The sequence below is a fragment of the Cyanistes caeruleus genome, chromosome 1 (assembly GCF_971803275.1).
Source record: "Cyanistes caeruleus chromosome 1, bCyaCae1.hap1.1, whole genome shotgun sequence".
NCBI lineage: Eukaryota > Metazoa > Chordata > Aves > Passeriformes > Paridae > Cyanistes > Cyanistes caeruleus.
Window position 1 is genome coordinate 43,003,845 of NC_141701.1, and position 17,117 is coordinate 43,020,961.

The window sequence follows — 17,117 nt, forward strand, 5'->3', positions numbered from 1 at the left end:
GCTCCATCTGTGTGTTTAAAGTCTTCCCTCAATGCTTCAGTTTAACTTCAGTGTTTTACAAGCTTCCTTTGTTGTGACATAAATCAAGGAGTCAGTTTAATGGATCTCTGGAGGACTAGTGACTGCTTCTACTGAACTTCTTGCTGTTCTGATATCCCGTGTGCTTTACTTGATAGAGTTCCCTAAGCAGAAGGCAGAGTGGTCCTTGTTAATAACCATCCAAGATCCCTGCTACAAACTGTTAAATGTTTGTAAAATTAGTAATTCATTCTGACTGGAAGGTGGAGTTCAAACCTCGATGCTTAGCTTTTTGTACTCTGAAATTTGAATTTTGATTAAGCATAAACATTGGGAAGGAGATTTGAACAAGATCATAAACCAGAAAAAAACCATATGATTCACTAGCAGCTTTTAAATAAGGCAATAATAATAGATACTTTGGGGCAATAATGTATTAGAAAATTTTATTTTTTGCCTTAAGAAACTATAATAAAACTATAATATCAGCAGACTAATCTTAGGAGCGATAATTGCTATTACTAGTTTCATAGGAAAAGAAATTAGGAGATGCAAACTGGGAATAGTTTTTTTTCCTCTGCTAAAACAAAATAGAGAGATGACATTTCAGTTACACAAAGTTACTGTTCCAAGGAGAACCAAAAAATGAAGTATAATAAAATTTTAATGACTTAACTGGTGAAGACATACAGTGAGTTTGTTATGTCACACTATTTAAGTGTCTTGTGAATGGTTATTGTGAAGGGAGCTGATGCTGCAAGCTGTCAAAGAGAGAATGACAAGACAGAACTACATGATGTGGGAAATCTTAATGTGAATTACTTGGAGTGGAAGAAATAAGCCCTCTTCAAAAGGAGGTGGTACAGATAGTGAGAGCAGCAGTGTATTCTAGAGAGCAAGAAAGTAAGCAGAACCAACCAGTGCTTTCAATTCAGTTTTAAGCGATCTTGCCTGTGTATAAAGAAGATGTAATTCTTAGTAATAGTCCTTGAATAGTTTACAGGTCATAAATATTTTAGGATTTCTGTCTGTTTAAAACCAATTGGTAAAAAATTTAAAATTTAAAAAATTTAAATCCGTCCATCTTTTAAAAGATGGACTGGTAACTGTCCAAGGATTGTATTTGTATCAGAAGTTTAAAAGAACTTTGACTTTTAGTGACTTGGTTTTCAGATATTTTGTCCAACATGATCATCTCCAAAATACATGGATGCAATGAATATCTAACTGAAATAAATTATGAGAATTCCTATGAACTCCAGTGGAGACAGTTTCACCCTGCATATTTTCATAATAGGTACTTCGTAGCTGAATGAATTCTGAAGTAGTTAATGTGGGCACTGCAATTGCTACTGTCTCTGTAATTAAACCATCAGTGCAATTTATGCAGTGATGATAAACTTTAATTCAGCAAGTTAGCCAAGCTCTGCTCCTGTATCTTCCTTTCTTCTTTCTGCTACATTTCTGAAGTTCTCTACTAGTTATGTGTGCTCTCTAGGAACTGTTCATCAACTGGAGCAGGCTATAATCCCTGGTTATTCCTGTAAGACTGCAGTCATAGATTTGCAGTTGTACATATTATTATATCTTCTGAAAATATGTCCTGCTTTAATTAAAAGCATGGATGTTGTAAAGACTCTTAACAAGGACTGATATTTTTCTCTTCTCTGAACCATCTATTCAGCAGTGTGCTTCCATTCACCCCTGTAAAAAATTGAGCCTAAGATGATTGCTTGCTCTAGAAGTTGAAGAAATGGTGATGACAGCATTAAAAGGCAAGTGACACAGGTAGATTTCAAAGAGTTAAATAGCAGCCTGACCAAGGTTTTAATAATAATTTAAGAAAGAGTGTTCCATGGTGATCCCTGAACTTAATTATCTCTGTTGGCATTGTAGTGTTGATTTCAATAGAAGCTTTCTTAAATGCAGCTTTTCAAAGGAAAGGGTAGACATGGCAAAACTGTTATTTTTCTGAGAAACAATTTTTTGCCACCTAGGAAACTGTGTACACTTCTAGCCTTTTACAGGCAGCTTTGACACTATCATGGCCAGATTGTGCCATGTACTTGCTCCCAAAGAACAGGGATTTTTGAGAAAAATTCTACTACCTAGATAATTTACTTGGGTGGTTAGTGGTGCCCTATTTGTTCAGTTTCTTAAAATCCCTTCCAGTGTAATGCCTGGTTTAGAGTAGTCCAGTCCATAGAATCATCGAATCATGAAGTCATAGAATAAGCTGAGTTGGAAGGGACCCATCAGGATCATCGAGTCCAACTCCTGGCCCTGCACAGGACACCTCAAAGGGCCACATCATGTGCCTGAGAACACTGTTCAAATGCTTCTCAAACTCTGTCAGGCTCTTCCCTGGGGAGCCTGTTCCAGTGCCCAACCACCCTCTGGGGGAAGAACCTTTTCCTGATATGCAGACTAAACCAATCCAACTCAGCTTTGAGTCCTGTCACTGGGCACAAGAGAGAAGAGACCAATGCCTTTCCCTCACAAGGGAATTGTAGACTGCAGTGAGGTCTCCCCTCAGTCTCTTCTCAAGACTGAAAAGACCAAGTGACCTCAGGCACTTCTTATAAGGCTTCCCCTCAAGGTCCTTCACCGTCCTCATGGCTCTCCTTTGAATGTGCTTTAATAGTTTAAAGTCTTTTTTATATTGTGATGCCCAAAACTACACACAGTATTCAAGGTGAGGCCGCCCTAGTGCAGAGCAGAACAGAGCAGGACAATCCCCTCCTTTGCCCAGCTGGCCATGCTGTGCCTGCTGCCCCCCAGGACACGCTTGGCCCTCCTGGCTGCCAGGGCACTGCTGGCTCATCTTCAACTTCCCCCAGGTGCCTTTCTGCAGCCCTGCTTTCCAGCATCTCATTCCCCAGTCTGTACACACAAACAGCATTGCCCCTTCCTAGGTGCAAGTCCATGTGGAAATTCTGTTCAGTTTATGGTTTTTTCTTTCTTTAGGCTAGCTTTGAGGTCTACTAGTGCATCTGCTGTTTATTGTAGATGCTTGATATGAGCCTCTGTGAGTAGAAAAGGACTCTGCAATATGGTTTTGGGGAGAAGGACAACAGGGATGTCCCAAATCTGGTATGTGTCAATTGAGCATGCTGTAATGGAACAGTGGCCCTTTTCTTTTCAGCTGAAATATGTTGTAGGACCCTGTGTTACTTTTGATCTGTCTAATGCTTGGGCATGAGCAGACTGGCCAGAAAGATCCCAGGCCTAACTGATCATCCAGTACACACATACAAGGGGAGAGCAGATGCTAGCAGTACCAGTGTCTATGGTTCTTTTAATGTGTAGGCAGATAGAAGAGAAATAACTGTTTGGTTTTTGAACTCTGACTTATTGAATGCATTTCTCTTAATAAAAAGGAGTTTCTTTAAAGATATTTCTATCTTGTGGGTCCGGAAGAAATATAGTCTCCCATGCTGTCTGACTACTTGGGAATACTGCAATTAACTACTCTTTGAACCTGGATGAAAAAATGAGGAGAAACCACCCTCTGAACTCCTCCATTATTCCTGCTTAGAGAGAAAACTGTCTCACTTCAGCGCCCTTCAAGGCAGGAAAATTTTACTTATTCTACTTTTCTATGTGAGTATGTGATGGACGTCTTTCCATTTGTTTCTCCCTGTCTGTACACACATATGTGAACAGAAATCAGTTCTGACGAAAAATCCAGAGAGTAGAGGATTAGCAAGGCTATGTAGGGAGTAGCCAAGACGGAACTTGCCGAGGTTGTTTTTCCAGCAGCATTTATTAAAAATGAAGTTGGCACCGAGTTTTATGTTGGCCCAGTTTTATATTTTGTTACACAATATGAAATAAATATAAATCTAATTCAAGTTTACACTAACATATCTATTACTATGAATAGATTTTCTATTGGTACATTTTATATCCATATTTATTTATCACATTTATCACATTAATCGTATTTATCACAAATATACATAAATATGTCTTTATATAGATGCCTATTTCTAAATAAAGTGAGCAGATCACTGGAGAGAGGTAGAGCTTGATAGCATGGGAATCTGTTTTTAAGCATGAATTTTCCTGTGCTCTAATTAGAGATGGTCTCTGAGAGCTCAGAAATATCATGGGCCCAAATTTCTAAAGAGGCAATTTTGTGAAGGCTAAATCCAGCCAAAGCACTATATATTCTAATACTTGTGAATCTCTAAGGCAATAAAGCAGAGCTCAGAGAATTGTAAAGTCACAGAATGTCAGTTTGGAAGGGGACCTCAAGGATCATCTGGTCTAATCTTTCTTGACAAGAGCATGGTCTGTACCACATGGTCCAGCACTCTGTCCAGCTGCATCTTAATTATTTCAGTAGCTGGTTGTTCTCATTGTGAAAAATTTTCCTCTTGTATCTAATCAGAAGCAGAAGTAGCTTGTACCCCTCATCTTTTCCATATGATTCCTTGTTAAAAAGAGAGTCCTTATCCTTTTTGTTGCTACCCTTTAAATACTGGAACATGGCAACAAGGTCTACTCTAAACCTTCTTTTCTCAAAACCAAACAATGTTCTTTTAGCCTTTCTTCACACAGCAGGTTTCCCAGTTGTTTGATCATCTTTGTGACCCTTCTCTGTACCTTTTTTAGCCTTTCCATACCTTTGTTTGTACAGCTGGACAGCAGGAACCAAAACTGCACACAATATTCCTGGTGTGGTCTAACAGGCACTGAGAGTGCATCTCTGCTGGTGATACTCTTGTTGGCACGACCCAGCATCCTGCTGGCTTTCTTTGCTGCAGCAGCACAGTGCTCACTCACATTGAGCTTGTTGTCTGCCAGAACTCCCAGGTTATTTTCTACAGAACCCGTCTCTACCCCCTGGGTTGATCCCATACTGTGTTATATTCCTGGATTGTATTTTCCCAGGTGTGAGACCTTGCACTTGTCTTTGTTCAACTTTGTAAGATCTTGTTAGCTCACTCTTCTAACCTATCCAGGTCCTCCTGCAGTCTGTCTCTCTCTTCTGAAATGCCCACTTTCCTACTCAATTTGGTACTGGCAAATTTTGTCAGTGTACACTTGATCCCATCTTCCAAATAATTTGTGATGGTATTAAACAGCTTTGGGCACCATACAGATCCTTGTGGGACCCCACTTGTGACAGGTTCCCATTTAAAAAAGAGCTGTTCACCACCACCCTCTGGGTGCAGCCTGTCAGCCAGATCCCCACCCACCACACCAAGAACCACATGTCTGGATCACACCACATCACTCCAGAAGGAAGCTGTGGGTAACCGTGTCAAAAGCCTTGGAGAAGTCCAGGTAGACAATGCCCACCTCACCCCACATCAAGTGGACAGGTTACTTTGTTTTGGAACGTGACCAAGTTTGTGGAGTACGATGTGCCCTTGGTGAATCTGTACTGGCTTTTCCAAATCAAGTGCTTCATCTGACTTAAGATAGCCCCTTGGAGGATTTGTTCCATAACATTCCCAGGGACTGAAGTAAGACTGATGAGCCTATAACTTCCTGAATCCTCCTTTAAGACCTTCTGGTAGGTGGGAGTGGAATAAGTCTTCTGCCAGTCTCCTGAGACATCTGTGGATCTCCAAGGCTTCTCAAAGATTATGGGAAGGCAACAATGTTAGCCAGGTCTCCTAACAACACCCTTGGGTAGATACTTAGTAGTATCTCCTTTAATAGTTCCCACACCTAATCTACCTCTACAGTCAGTGGGATGGATTTTTGTTCCCAAGAGGTGAGGAAAGTCTTGAGAACCTTGGTTGTTGCAGCATCATTAGTGATTAATTCACCTTTCCTGTTTAACAGAGGGCCAGTATTTTCCTTCTGTTTCTGCTTGTTGTCTATATACTTGAAGAACACTTTCTTGTAGTGGCATGCCATGCTTTCTTGTTTTGGTGTGCATGGAAAAGGTTTTGTTTGAATGTGTTTCAAATGTTTCACAAAATGTGTGCCATCTATACCAGCTTGGTTTTTCCTATTCAGCAGAAGCAGCAGTGAGGAACAGTAGATGTCAGTATTTGTAGCTCCTATCAGATTGTTAGAGGTTATATCTGAGGGACAGCAGTAGCTAAAACAGTTCAACAGCACATTTGTCCTCCAGGGATGCAACAACTTTCCATTACAGGACAGGAATCTTAGGGGCTTCCTCTCAGAGCCATTTGCAATGGTGCTTTGTGGGGCAGGTCAGAGACTGAGTGGAGAGGATTTTTGTTACAGTCCACCTGGAGTGCTGTGTGCAGCTCCAGGATCCTCAGTACAAGAAAGATGAGTACTTGTTCGAATTGCTCCAGAGGACGGTGCAAGAATTGTCAGAGGGATAGAACAACTGTTCTGTGAGGACAAGACAAGAGAGTTGTGGTTGTTCATCCTGGAGAGGAAAAGCTTCTGGAAAGATCTTAATGGAGCCTTTCAATATTTAAAGGTGGCATATAATAAAGAGAGAGAGAGACTTTTTTCCAAGGCCTACAGTGACAGGACAAGGGATAATAGTTTTAAACTGGAGTAGGATAGGTTGGACATAAGGAAGACTTTTGTTTTTTTTTAATGATGTGAAGTGAAGCACTGGAATAGGTTGTCCAGAGAAATTGTGAATGTCCCATCCCTAGAAATGTTCAGGGCCAGATTAGATGGAGCTTTGAGCAACCTGGTCCAGTTGAAGGTATTCATGCTCATGCAGGGGGTTGAAAAACTGGGCTGGTCTCAATGTCTGTTCCAAATCAAACCACACTTTATTTTTCTGATTGCACTAATCAAGGAGAGAACACATACACTCCAGCTTATAAGATCCCTATCAATTAAGAAAGGAGATTTCTATGTCATTTCAGGTGGAAAACTTATTTTTCCTGCCATGCCTTTCTGGGCAGCCAATAAGGTAGCAGCATCATGAAAGGTCCCAAAATTGAAGAGTGGGCTGAATAATTTAAAGCTGGATATTCTTGCTACTGGAATATGATCAGGAGGTGTTTCCTTCCTTCTACCACCTTTCATTTGTCTGCCTTTGTTGTTAAAAGGCTTTTTTCCTCTGCTATCATTTAAACATCAAGACAGTTTGAGAAGGAAATTAATTCTGGAGTAAAAAGCTTTGTGTGCTAGTGTCAGGTGATAAGGAACAATTTTTTTCACAAGTTCATGCAGTTATTGGAGAAGAATGCTGAGGGGTTTTTTTTTTTTTTTGAGGTGTGGATTTTAGTAGGAGAGAAACAGTTTTCATAATAATCCTTAGTTCTCAGTCTAAGGAAGTCTGAAATACTTCTCCTCTATACTTCATCTTTGCTTATTTGCCAGCTGAAACTATGTAATGGGAGAGGAAAATGGTAGTAAAGGAAAGGGTGCTGTGTTTGAAAGGCTTTGAGGAGAATGGACCAGTGTAGAGCAAATGAAAAGGCAACCTATCTTCATGCTTGTTTCTGGCTTGGATTCTGAGTATGAGATGAGAAAATCAGTTTTCCAAAGGGTTGTCTGATGGATAGGAAGAGAGTCGGCAGGCATGGCTTTGGCAGAGGCGTAAGTAGGTAGTTAGACCTCTGACTCCTGCAGAGGGGTGGCAGGAGAGGGAGAACTCTTCTGCCACTGGTGCCTTTTATACTACTGCTATTGGTGAAGTTTTGCTAGTTCTCTTCCAGTTACTCCCTGAAGAAGCTGTTTAAAAAAGAATTACTTGCCAGTGAGTAAAAGGAAAACATCGGTGCAGACAAATTTGGGCATCTTGCATCGTACTTTCAGTGGCCTACACTGGCTTATAGCAAATGAGGTCCTAACCTTTTTTAAAAAGGTGTATTATTTTCTGTTTACAGTACTGATTTCTGTGACAGTTGATAGTTGCCAGTACATCCCAGTAAGCATGAAAAATATGATCTTAACTTTATTAATTATTAGCCCAATATATCAGTCCAAAGTGCAGTGGAAATAAAGCAAACCTATTGATGTCCACCAGCTATCCATTTTCATCTTCAAATGGTGAAGAAACCACATGGATGTTTGTGGTAATCACCTGTGTGATTTCAGTATAACGAAATCTGGTTTGGAATACCGGCAAGTCAGTAACATGGCATATGTGGCATGCCTTATTATATTGTCTGTGTTCCAAAAGAGATGCTGTCACCTCTTCCACCCACCCTCTGCATGTAGAGTGTCTTTTCAAAGCAATCTGAGAGTTTTTGCCTATGCATTTAACCTGAAGGTCTGATTCAGTAGTTTTATTATCTGAAGTAGTAGTACTAAAGGAAGCATTTTTAATTGGGAGCATTTGGAGGCATATTACCATCTTTGTTAAATGTACTTATCCATACAACAAGAGTGACAGCTTTTTCCAGTGACTCAAAGCATCACTAATCCAGAAGGTTTAGAGCTAATAGCAGAGATAGCACAGCCCAGGGAGGTTATTCTCCCATCTCCCTAGATACATTAGAAGGCTAGTGGAGCTGGAGAAATAAGGCAAGACAAGATGGGTCTTCTGTCAGAAGAAGGGACTTGGACAGATGAAGAATATCTGTTGCTTTGTGTCACAGCAATATATATATTATCTGGAGGTATCAGAAGTTGCATCATGACTGAAGAAGCAGTATGACTGAAAGCTAGAACATACCTTGAATCCTCTGAAATAAAGAAAAAAGAAAAGTCCAAGCCATATGGTTTAATAAATTGGGTTTCCAATTTGGTGATGCTGGAATTTATTGATGGCTGTAAGTAACGTGTTCCTGAAACTCTGGTGAATGGGTAAAGAAGAGGGAGAACATTACTGTCATATTCCTTTCATGAGAGTGAAGAGAGATGATGGAGGATTTTTGGCAACTACAGGTTCTGTTGGGAGTAAGCTACAGAATTAGTGAAAAAAATTCCACCTTAAATCTGAACTACACCTTAATGAAATGTGACTAGTTTTTGGAAGGAAAGGATGGAACATTGAAAACTGTTTGTATTTGTTTTGTTTTTTTTCCCCTGGATGTTCATACTGACTCAGCACTGAATATATTTATAATTTTCTTTTCTTTCAAAAATCTACTCCTTTGATATTAAAGAGGAACAGCTTTTACACTAAGCCAGAAATCTGGAGGATATTTTAAGATCCACCTACATCTTGTGAGATAGTCTTTACTACTCTAAATTAGATTCCCTAAACATGCCAAATAGAAGGATGAGTAGAACATATGGATTGGCCAAAGGTATCTGAAGTAGGAGCCTTTTTTTTCTGCCTGCTACAGCTCAGCCTGAAGTGTGACAGGCACTTTTGGTGACACATTTTTGCAGGAAGGATAGGCTAGAAGCTTCCCCTCTGGTAAAAGCTCGCTGACTGCATGACATGATTACATAAAAACCACAGGAAAGCTGTGAGTTGTTAATGTTAATGTTTTCAAGGTAGGGCTGAGGCCTTGCTTTCAGGTTTCTCCTTATACCTATATGGATCTGGTACAGGCAAGCTTTGGCAGATACACAAAAGTCCAGTGAGTTCTTTTGTTCTTTGCTATAAATATGGCCATCAATGAACCCTTTTCAAGTCTTTGTTTAAAAAAAAGTGGTTTAAGCTTGAGCCCCGGCTCTGGGTCTTTATTAGCCAGTGTTGGGGCCTAATGGATTTAACATCCACATCTCTAGCCAAAATGAGTTTTAAATGAATTGAAAAGTGCTGATGAACCCTGCAACATGGAGAAGACTTTGACAGCAGAGATAATATTGGATAGTTTCACCTGTTACTCTGATTCCAGATTTTCAGTTTGCTGCAGGGTCTGCCCTGGAGTCCCCTCAGGATCAGCTGAATGCAGAAAATGCCTCAAACACACAGCATTTCATTATTATCTCTCAAATGGGAGCTGCTGACAGCACTGACCCTTGATCCATTTCAGGACTATTTCAAATACATGTGGAAGTGGGCTCAAAACTCTTCTTGACTTCACACTGAGGTAGAGGCACCTGTGTGCTTAGTTGCACAGTTGAATGAAGCTGTTCCCTGTTGTGTGGGCTCTCACTGCTCTGTTTCCAAAGAGACTGTAACCAGGAACATCCAGGAAGAGCTGAAGGTTGTACAGGAAGGCTGGCTCTCCTCAGCTTCTGGCTCTGAAAAAGGTTGAGAGGAGCAGGGTAAGAATAGGAATTTTACCTGATTTTTAAATTATTGACTCAATGTTGGTCTTGGCAGGATGTGTCAAGAATTCTCTGAGCTGTAAGCACTTCTAATTTATGCACAATATTCTTCCTGGGTTTGGAGGAGAAAGGAACATACTGTTGTAATAGAGGTGAAAAAATGATAAACAGTTCACAGGTTGGTCAGCTAAACTTATCATTAAGAAGTTTGGCAACATCCTTAGGAAGAGCTGATTTGATAATGAAAAGCAATCATTCTATCTGAATAGGCAGCACCTGGACATAAACTACCAAGAGATTGTCTGCTGACCTCTTTGAAAATATGAATGCTTAGTTGCAAATATTTTAAACTCATTCTTTTTGAACTGCCCAGCCTATGATAGTCAGTGAAGAATAGCTTCAATGAGTGTGTACTGGAAGATATTCCTTGAGGGGAGAGATTTTTGCACTGGCACACATATTTTACATCACTGCATTTCCTTGTCTGTGTTCATATCTCTTTGGACTCATTTCCACAGTGTTTGTTTCTTTCATTCAAATAATCTGTGTTTGGTTAAGTAAGCTTTCCATTCTTTTAAAAAACCCTATTGCATTTTAAAGGTTCACCTTTTTGACAGTGTTGCATTTTCTGTCTTAGTGTACACAAATATGTGCAAAGTTATGAATACAATATATTTTCTAGATACTTTTTATATTCTAAACCTACACACGTGGTGCAAAATCATGTTTTTGTGACCATTTTAAGTTGCGGAAGTCACCTTGACACAAAGGTCCATCATAAAGTACTAGATTTCATGCCCAGGGAAACATGATTGTCTTTTAAATAAGAATTGACTTCTCAGATTGTACACATGAACTATCATTTTTTCACCGGCATATGAAGGAGACCACACAGAAATCTGTTGAACAATTTTGACTTAGAGTTTTTTGGATTTAGCGTGAAGGTGTACTGCTATGTGAGGGAGACTGCTACTCTGAATCTAAAGTATATCTGAAAGAAATAGCATGAGAAAACTGACTAAAGTGGAGTCTCTTAAATGGGAAAGTAGGAGGCCTTCAGGCAATGAGAATTTGATTTTCATACTGCTTTCTTACTAATACGGTATGAGTCTAAGTGTTTCTTCTTAGGAGATAAACCCCCTTGATTCCCTGAGAGAAAAAGATAGTTAATACCATCTGCAAAAGCCATTAAGTGTTTGTTAGGCCTAAATATCACAAAAGCCTTTTAACCAGTCACATGGGCAGGGAGGATAAGATGGCTAATATTCAGATACAGTCATAGAGATTGTCCTCTTTGCCTTTCAGGATTTTGTGGAAAATCTGACTCTTTCATATTGGGGAGCATTGGAAAGATAAAAACTGTAAATCTATACCCAAGCTCCTGAACTGCATTTCAGATAATGTAGGGGAATGTAATATCATGACAAAAACTTTAAATAAGCAAATTAAATGAGCAAAAGCTTCAACTTTAGAGCTGAGTGTCCCTTATTCAGGCATCAAATCTGTGTCTTTGAGATTGCATTAATCTAATGTAGACTGACTTTTCAAAGGTCATTGAGGCTTGCCCTTTACTGGTTCTTTACTGAATCACTGCAGGGTATCCTATCTCTTTTACAATTGCTGATAGGCACTGCAATATGACAGTTTAGCCAAAACAAATGAAAAATCATTAAAAAGGGTATTTTACTAAATACTGACAGTGTCTGGCTTTTCATATGACTTGCTTGTAGTCACGGCTAGCTACACCATGTGACCATGTCCTCCTGTCCCACAGCTCCCAGTCCAGACTGGGGATGGTCTCAAGCCTTCTTCAGACCAGTTCTGAGTTGCAGGTCTGAGGTCTCCAAGCAGGATGTGTGGGCAGAATGAGGACTCATGCCGTGGCAGGAGAGCCGTCAAGTGCTTACCTGTCCCTTTTAAGATGATTTCTAAATAGGTCCCTCAGAATGTTTGGCGAATATTTATGTATTCATCTCAAAAAATTTTAAAACATCCACTGCTGATTCAGATTTGGGTTTTGATGACTAAATTTGAAAAGGTATTTCACTGTGTAATTTTTTAAAAATCAATGAGAACCAGGTCTCTACTCACTGTATAAGAGTTGTGAAATTATGCAGGCATTTACTATGGGTTAGTAACTCTAATAACATTTTGCTGCAATTTTTCTTCTGTGGAGTTTCTCCTGTTTTGTTTTCTGAAGAGAATATTTTTATTTTAGAAACATAATGTAACCATCAATTACTGTAATAGCCACTAGAGGTCTACTGATATCAAAATTCCACTAACATCAATTATTTCTGCAAGTATTAGAAATACTTCATCCAAAAGAAAATGCTTCTTATTAAACATAGTTTGCTTTTTGAGGTTTATAATTTAAATTATCTGAATTTTTAACCCCTTAGAGTTGTTTTCAATTAAGTCATATTTAACTGAAGTAGGGAAAAGTTGAAATGTAAAACTCACAACTGCAAAGTGACTTAGAAAATTGCCAACTATATTCACACAAGTAAGTATATTAAAATGTAATTAATGGGATAGAATATATTTCTTTGTGGTTAACCTTGAAGCGAATAATGGTTTAATGAAATTCGCTACAATTAGTGGCTTCTTATGGCATTATTGAATTCTATATGCCTTTGAGGATTATTTTTATTTCTTAAATAAATCAATCTTCAAACCTTCTTTTAAATGACCTTAGTATGATACCTTGTAAATTTCTAACAGCAAGTGGGAAGTAGGTTTTACTGCATTTCCTTTAGGCCTAGTTATTCATCACAAGAAGAGGAATGTACTCAGTGGGACAAAAGAGATAAAAAGTAACATTAATGACTTTTTTCATGTGACTTCCCTATTAAGAGATAAATACTTCTTGTTCAAAACAAACCCAAAACCCAAAACCAAACAAAATGGGTAAATTGCAGTTCCCTGTGATTTATGAGCTCCTAACCTAGAGTTCGTAGGGATTCAAACTGGGGCATGAGAAGATCCCTTTGAGACCTAGCTAATGGTTAGAGTTAAGCATGACTGACTGTTCCTACTCAGCAAAGTGTTTTTTACATCCTTTTTCTTGTGGCCGAGCAAGTCAAGGAAGAGTAGCCTTTGAATCTCAGAGGAAGTGTCAGACTCCTCAGATCTCATCTAATGGTGCTTCCTGTTTGGTGTCTAACAAGTGGAGATTGCTTTTTTGCTTTTTTTTTGAAAGAAGGTGGTATCACAGGCAGTGTCACAAAAGCAGCTTCAAAGGATACAAACAAGGTCTGATTCAGAACATGTGTAAAACTTTCCTGATGCGTACTTAACTGTATTAGTTGAACTGGGATACATCTTAGTGGAAATATTTATTGTATATTGTGTGAGCGTTGGGTCTTGTAGTGAAATATTGTTTGTGTTCTGACTGTATTGTGACTGCTGTTTCCCCCCAGTTCTTAGCCTAGCACTTGTCTCTTACCTTGTGCACAGTTTTCCTCACTCACTAAAGGATGAGGGCTGTGACAGTGTAGTGACTGCAGTTAGTTCTGTGTGTGAAGTCAGTAGCTTATGGTTGGTTTACCTAAGGTGAACGAAAATCTACAGTCTGTCTCTTTTTTCAGAGTATTTATTATAACAGGAAAAAATCTGATGGACACATCTGTCAACCTTAATATTTATGAAGGTATTCAGACCTGCCTCTTACTAGTCAGAGTGCTTGGTATGAGTACATCTCTTTAATAGGAGAGGAAATTGTTAGTGTGATAACAGAACAACTCAGTGTAAATAATTAACTGTTTCCATAAACCTCTGTATAAATGTCCACTGTGTACATAAGTCATGCCCAAGATAGTTCTCACTTATTGCCCTTTGTGGAAATATTTCATTTCTCTCCACCTTCAGTTTAAAGAAGAAATGTCACATGAAGAAGGCAATGCTTTCCTTAAGAAAGACCAGTGAAATTAGTACTTTTAAGAATATCCTTGCTTTCTTTGTTGGACTGTTGGAGAATAAAGTCCTTTGCGTGAAAGGCAAAAGAGCAGATTGATTCAAGGCAGAGGCGAGAAGTGTCTCTGCAGGGGTGAGTGGTGTCTCTGCAGGAGTCTGGAGTCAGCATCCTAACAGGGATTCTCCTGAGAGAGCAGGTGATGCAGCTGCTTTGCTCTTCCTAAGGGTTCAGGGGATGGGTGGTGTGAAGTTGCTGTCAGCGGTCCAAAGAAGTCTTTTCAGTGAAGCTGGTTAGGGCAAAACAGATACAGCCAGAGTAGCTGGCAAAAGGAGGAAAAGGGTGCAATCTCCAGCCACTTGTCAGCATTCATTCTCAACCTCATAGTTCCTGAATCAAAAATTATTTTATCTGTTTTCATCTAGTGTTGAGAGAACTGGTTGAAAAAAATCTACAGATAATTATAACTGTTGTTACTGTTACTAGGGTTATTAGTGTTGTCATCATCATCTCTCTTAATAGAGAAACTGTTCTGGTGCTAGGTCCATGTACAGACTTTGTGATGACTGTAGCTTCTGCACAACCCCAAGTTGTTCTTGAAGTACTGGGCAGCAGGCAAAATGCAGTGACTGTCTGGCTTTCCTCCTGAACATTTCATATTCAAGAGGAATGAATGCTTAAAAATGATTAGTGTGGGGGACAGAAAATATACAAGATATATCATGAGCATGAGATATTCTGTTTTTCATATTTAAGTAAAAGCAGATGTAAGCTATGTGAAACTAATGGGGCATTACTTACAGGGTCTCAGTGTAGCAAAACTAATGGGAACATTTTTCTTCTTAGCTCTAAAATATAGTGTTTAAGTGGAATTATATGGCAGAAAGGGTGGAGCCAGCATGGCATTTTCTCCAGATGTTTGAATTCCTAGTTTTCCTCTTGCCAGAGCTGGTGATTCATCTTTCCAAAACTTTATTCCCTGTGTTTATACCAGCAGTATTGTGAACACCTTCACAGTTTAATTTTTGTTTCTGCAAGTAATGGGTTTGGGAGGAGAAAAGAATATTTGGACTAGGAAAACTCACCTTATTATCCTTTTTCCCTGGGTAGAATGGGGCAAATTTCCATCCTCTGGCTTCCTTTCTCTGCAAGAAGAGGGTGCAGAGTCAAATGGCATTTCATTAGCACTTGCTATGCTTACTGCTATCTCAGCCTGGGACCTCTGCCAGAAACAAAGGCATTAGGAGTAAATGAGAAGAATACTGTTCACTGAAAAAAACCTAACCCTTTCTCAAGCTGGCAGATATAGAATAATATAATTTGTTGGAAATGATCATTGAGTCCAGCACTAACCCAGCACTGCCAAGTCCACCACTAAACCATGTCCCTAAGTACCACATCTATATTTCCTTTAAATACTCAACCATTTTCCTGGACAGCCTGTTCCAATGCTTGACAACCATTTCACTGAAGAAATTGTTCCTCTGTAACTCCCATTGCACAACCTGAGGGCATTTCCTCTTGCCCTGTCATTTGTTACCTGGAAGAAAAGACTGACCTAAACATGGCTACACCTCCTTTTGTGTATCTGTAGAGAGTGATAAGCCTCCTTTTCTCCAAGCTAAACCACCCCAGCTCCTTCAGCCTCACAGGAGTTGTGCTCCAGACCCTTCACCAGTTCTGTCATCCTTCTGTGGATCACTCCAGCACCTCAATGTCTTTCTGGGAGTGAGAGGCCCAAACCAGAACTTAGTACTCGAGGTGTGGCCCCTCAAGTGTGGAGTGGAGAGGCATAATCACTCTCCTGGTCCTGCTGGACCACACTATTGCTGATTCAGGCTGGGATGCCACTGGTCAGCTCATGTCCAGTTGGCTGTTGACCAACACCCCCAAGTTCTTTTTTCTCTGAGCCACTTTTCAGCCACACTTCCCCCAGCCTGTGGCACTGGCTGGGGTTGTTGTGGCTCATGAAGAGGACCTGTCATTTGGCCTTGTTGAACCTCACACCATTGGCCTCAGCCCATTTATCCAGCCCATCCAGATCTCTCTGCAGAGCCTTCCTGCCCTCCAGCTGATCAAAACTCCCACCCAACTTGCTGTCATCTGTGAACATACTGGCACTTGATCCCCTTGTCCAAATTATTGACAAAGATACTAAACAGGACTGGCCCCAGTACTGAGCCCTTGGGAATATCACTGGTGAGTGATTGCCCCATGGATGTATCTCCCTTACCACCACTCTCTAGGCTCTCTGGCCATGAAGCCAGCTCTTTACCCTGTGAGCTGTCTACCCATCCAAGCCACAAGCAGACAGATTTTCTGCAAGAATGCTGTGGGAGCCACAGCTCCATTGAAAGGTTCACAGAGGTCTAGGTGAACAACATCCACAGCCTTTTCTTCATCAGTAAGCACATCACATTATCATAGAAAGATCTCTTGTCAGTCAAACAGCACCTGCCTTTCCTTAATCCATGCTGGCTGGGACTGATCCCTTTGTTGTATGTTCTGTGTCATGATCTCCTCTATGACCTTCCCTGGCTCTGAGGTCAGACTGACAGGTTAGTAGCTCCCCAGATCTTCTTTCTGGCCCTTCACGTAGATGGCTGCCACAATGGCCAACCTCCAGTCACCTAGAACCTCCGTGATTAGCCAGGACTTCTGGTAAATGATGGAAAGCAACTTGCTTAGCACTTCTGCTGGCTCTCTCAGCATACCTTTGGGTGGATTTTATCTGGTTCCAGTTATCACAGCACCCACTAGTCTCTCTCTGTTCACAAACAACAGGTCCAGCTGGGCATTTTCCCCAGCTGGCTCAATCACCAGCTGTGTCAAGGAGTTTTATTCCACATTTTCCAGGAACCCTCCTAGAGTGTCTCCTCCCTGCTGTGTTGTATTTCCATCAGACATCTGGTATGTTGAAGGCCCCCAGGAGAACAACACATAGTGATAGTGAGTCTTCTCCCAGATGCCCTCAGAATATTGCATCTGCCTCTTCATCCTGTTTGGGTGGTCCATAACAGACTCCTACCATCACACCTGCCTTGCTGGCCTTCCCCCTCTTTCTTAGCCAAAACCACTCAGCTGTATCATCACCATCATCAAGCTCCAGTTC

At 40.3% G+C, this 17,117-nt stretch overlaps 1 protein-coding gene and 1 long non-coding RNA gene across 18 annotated transcripts in view; one reads left to right on the forward strand and one right to left on the reverse strand.

Annotated features, from left to right (window-relative positions):
* Positions 1 to 17,117, forward strand: part of NOL4 (nucleolar protein 4) — a 187,709-nt gene that overhangs the window by 60,446 nt on the left and 110,146 nt on the right. The window lies entirely within an intron of this gene.
* LOC147655463 (uncharacterized) lies at positions 438 to 16,491 on the reverse strand. The gene is made up of 2 exons (XR_015286858.1): positions 15,091 to 16,491; positions 438 to 10,065 (listed from the first exon to the last, which is right to left on the reverse strand). It is a non-coding gene; the product is annotated as an uncharacterized LOC147655463 (long non-coding RNA).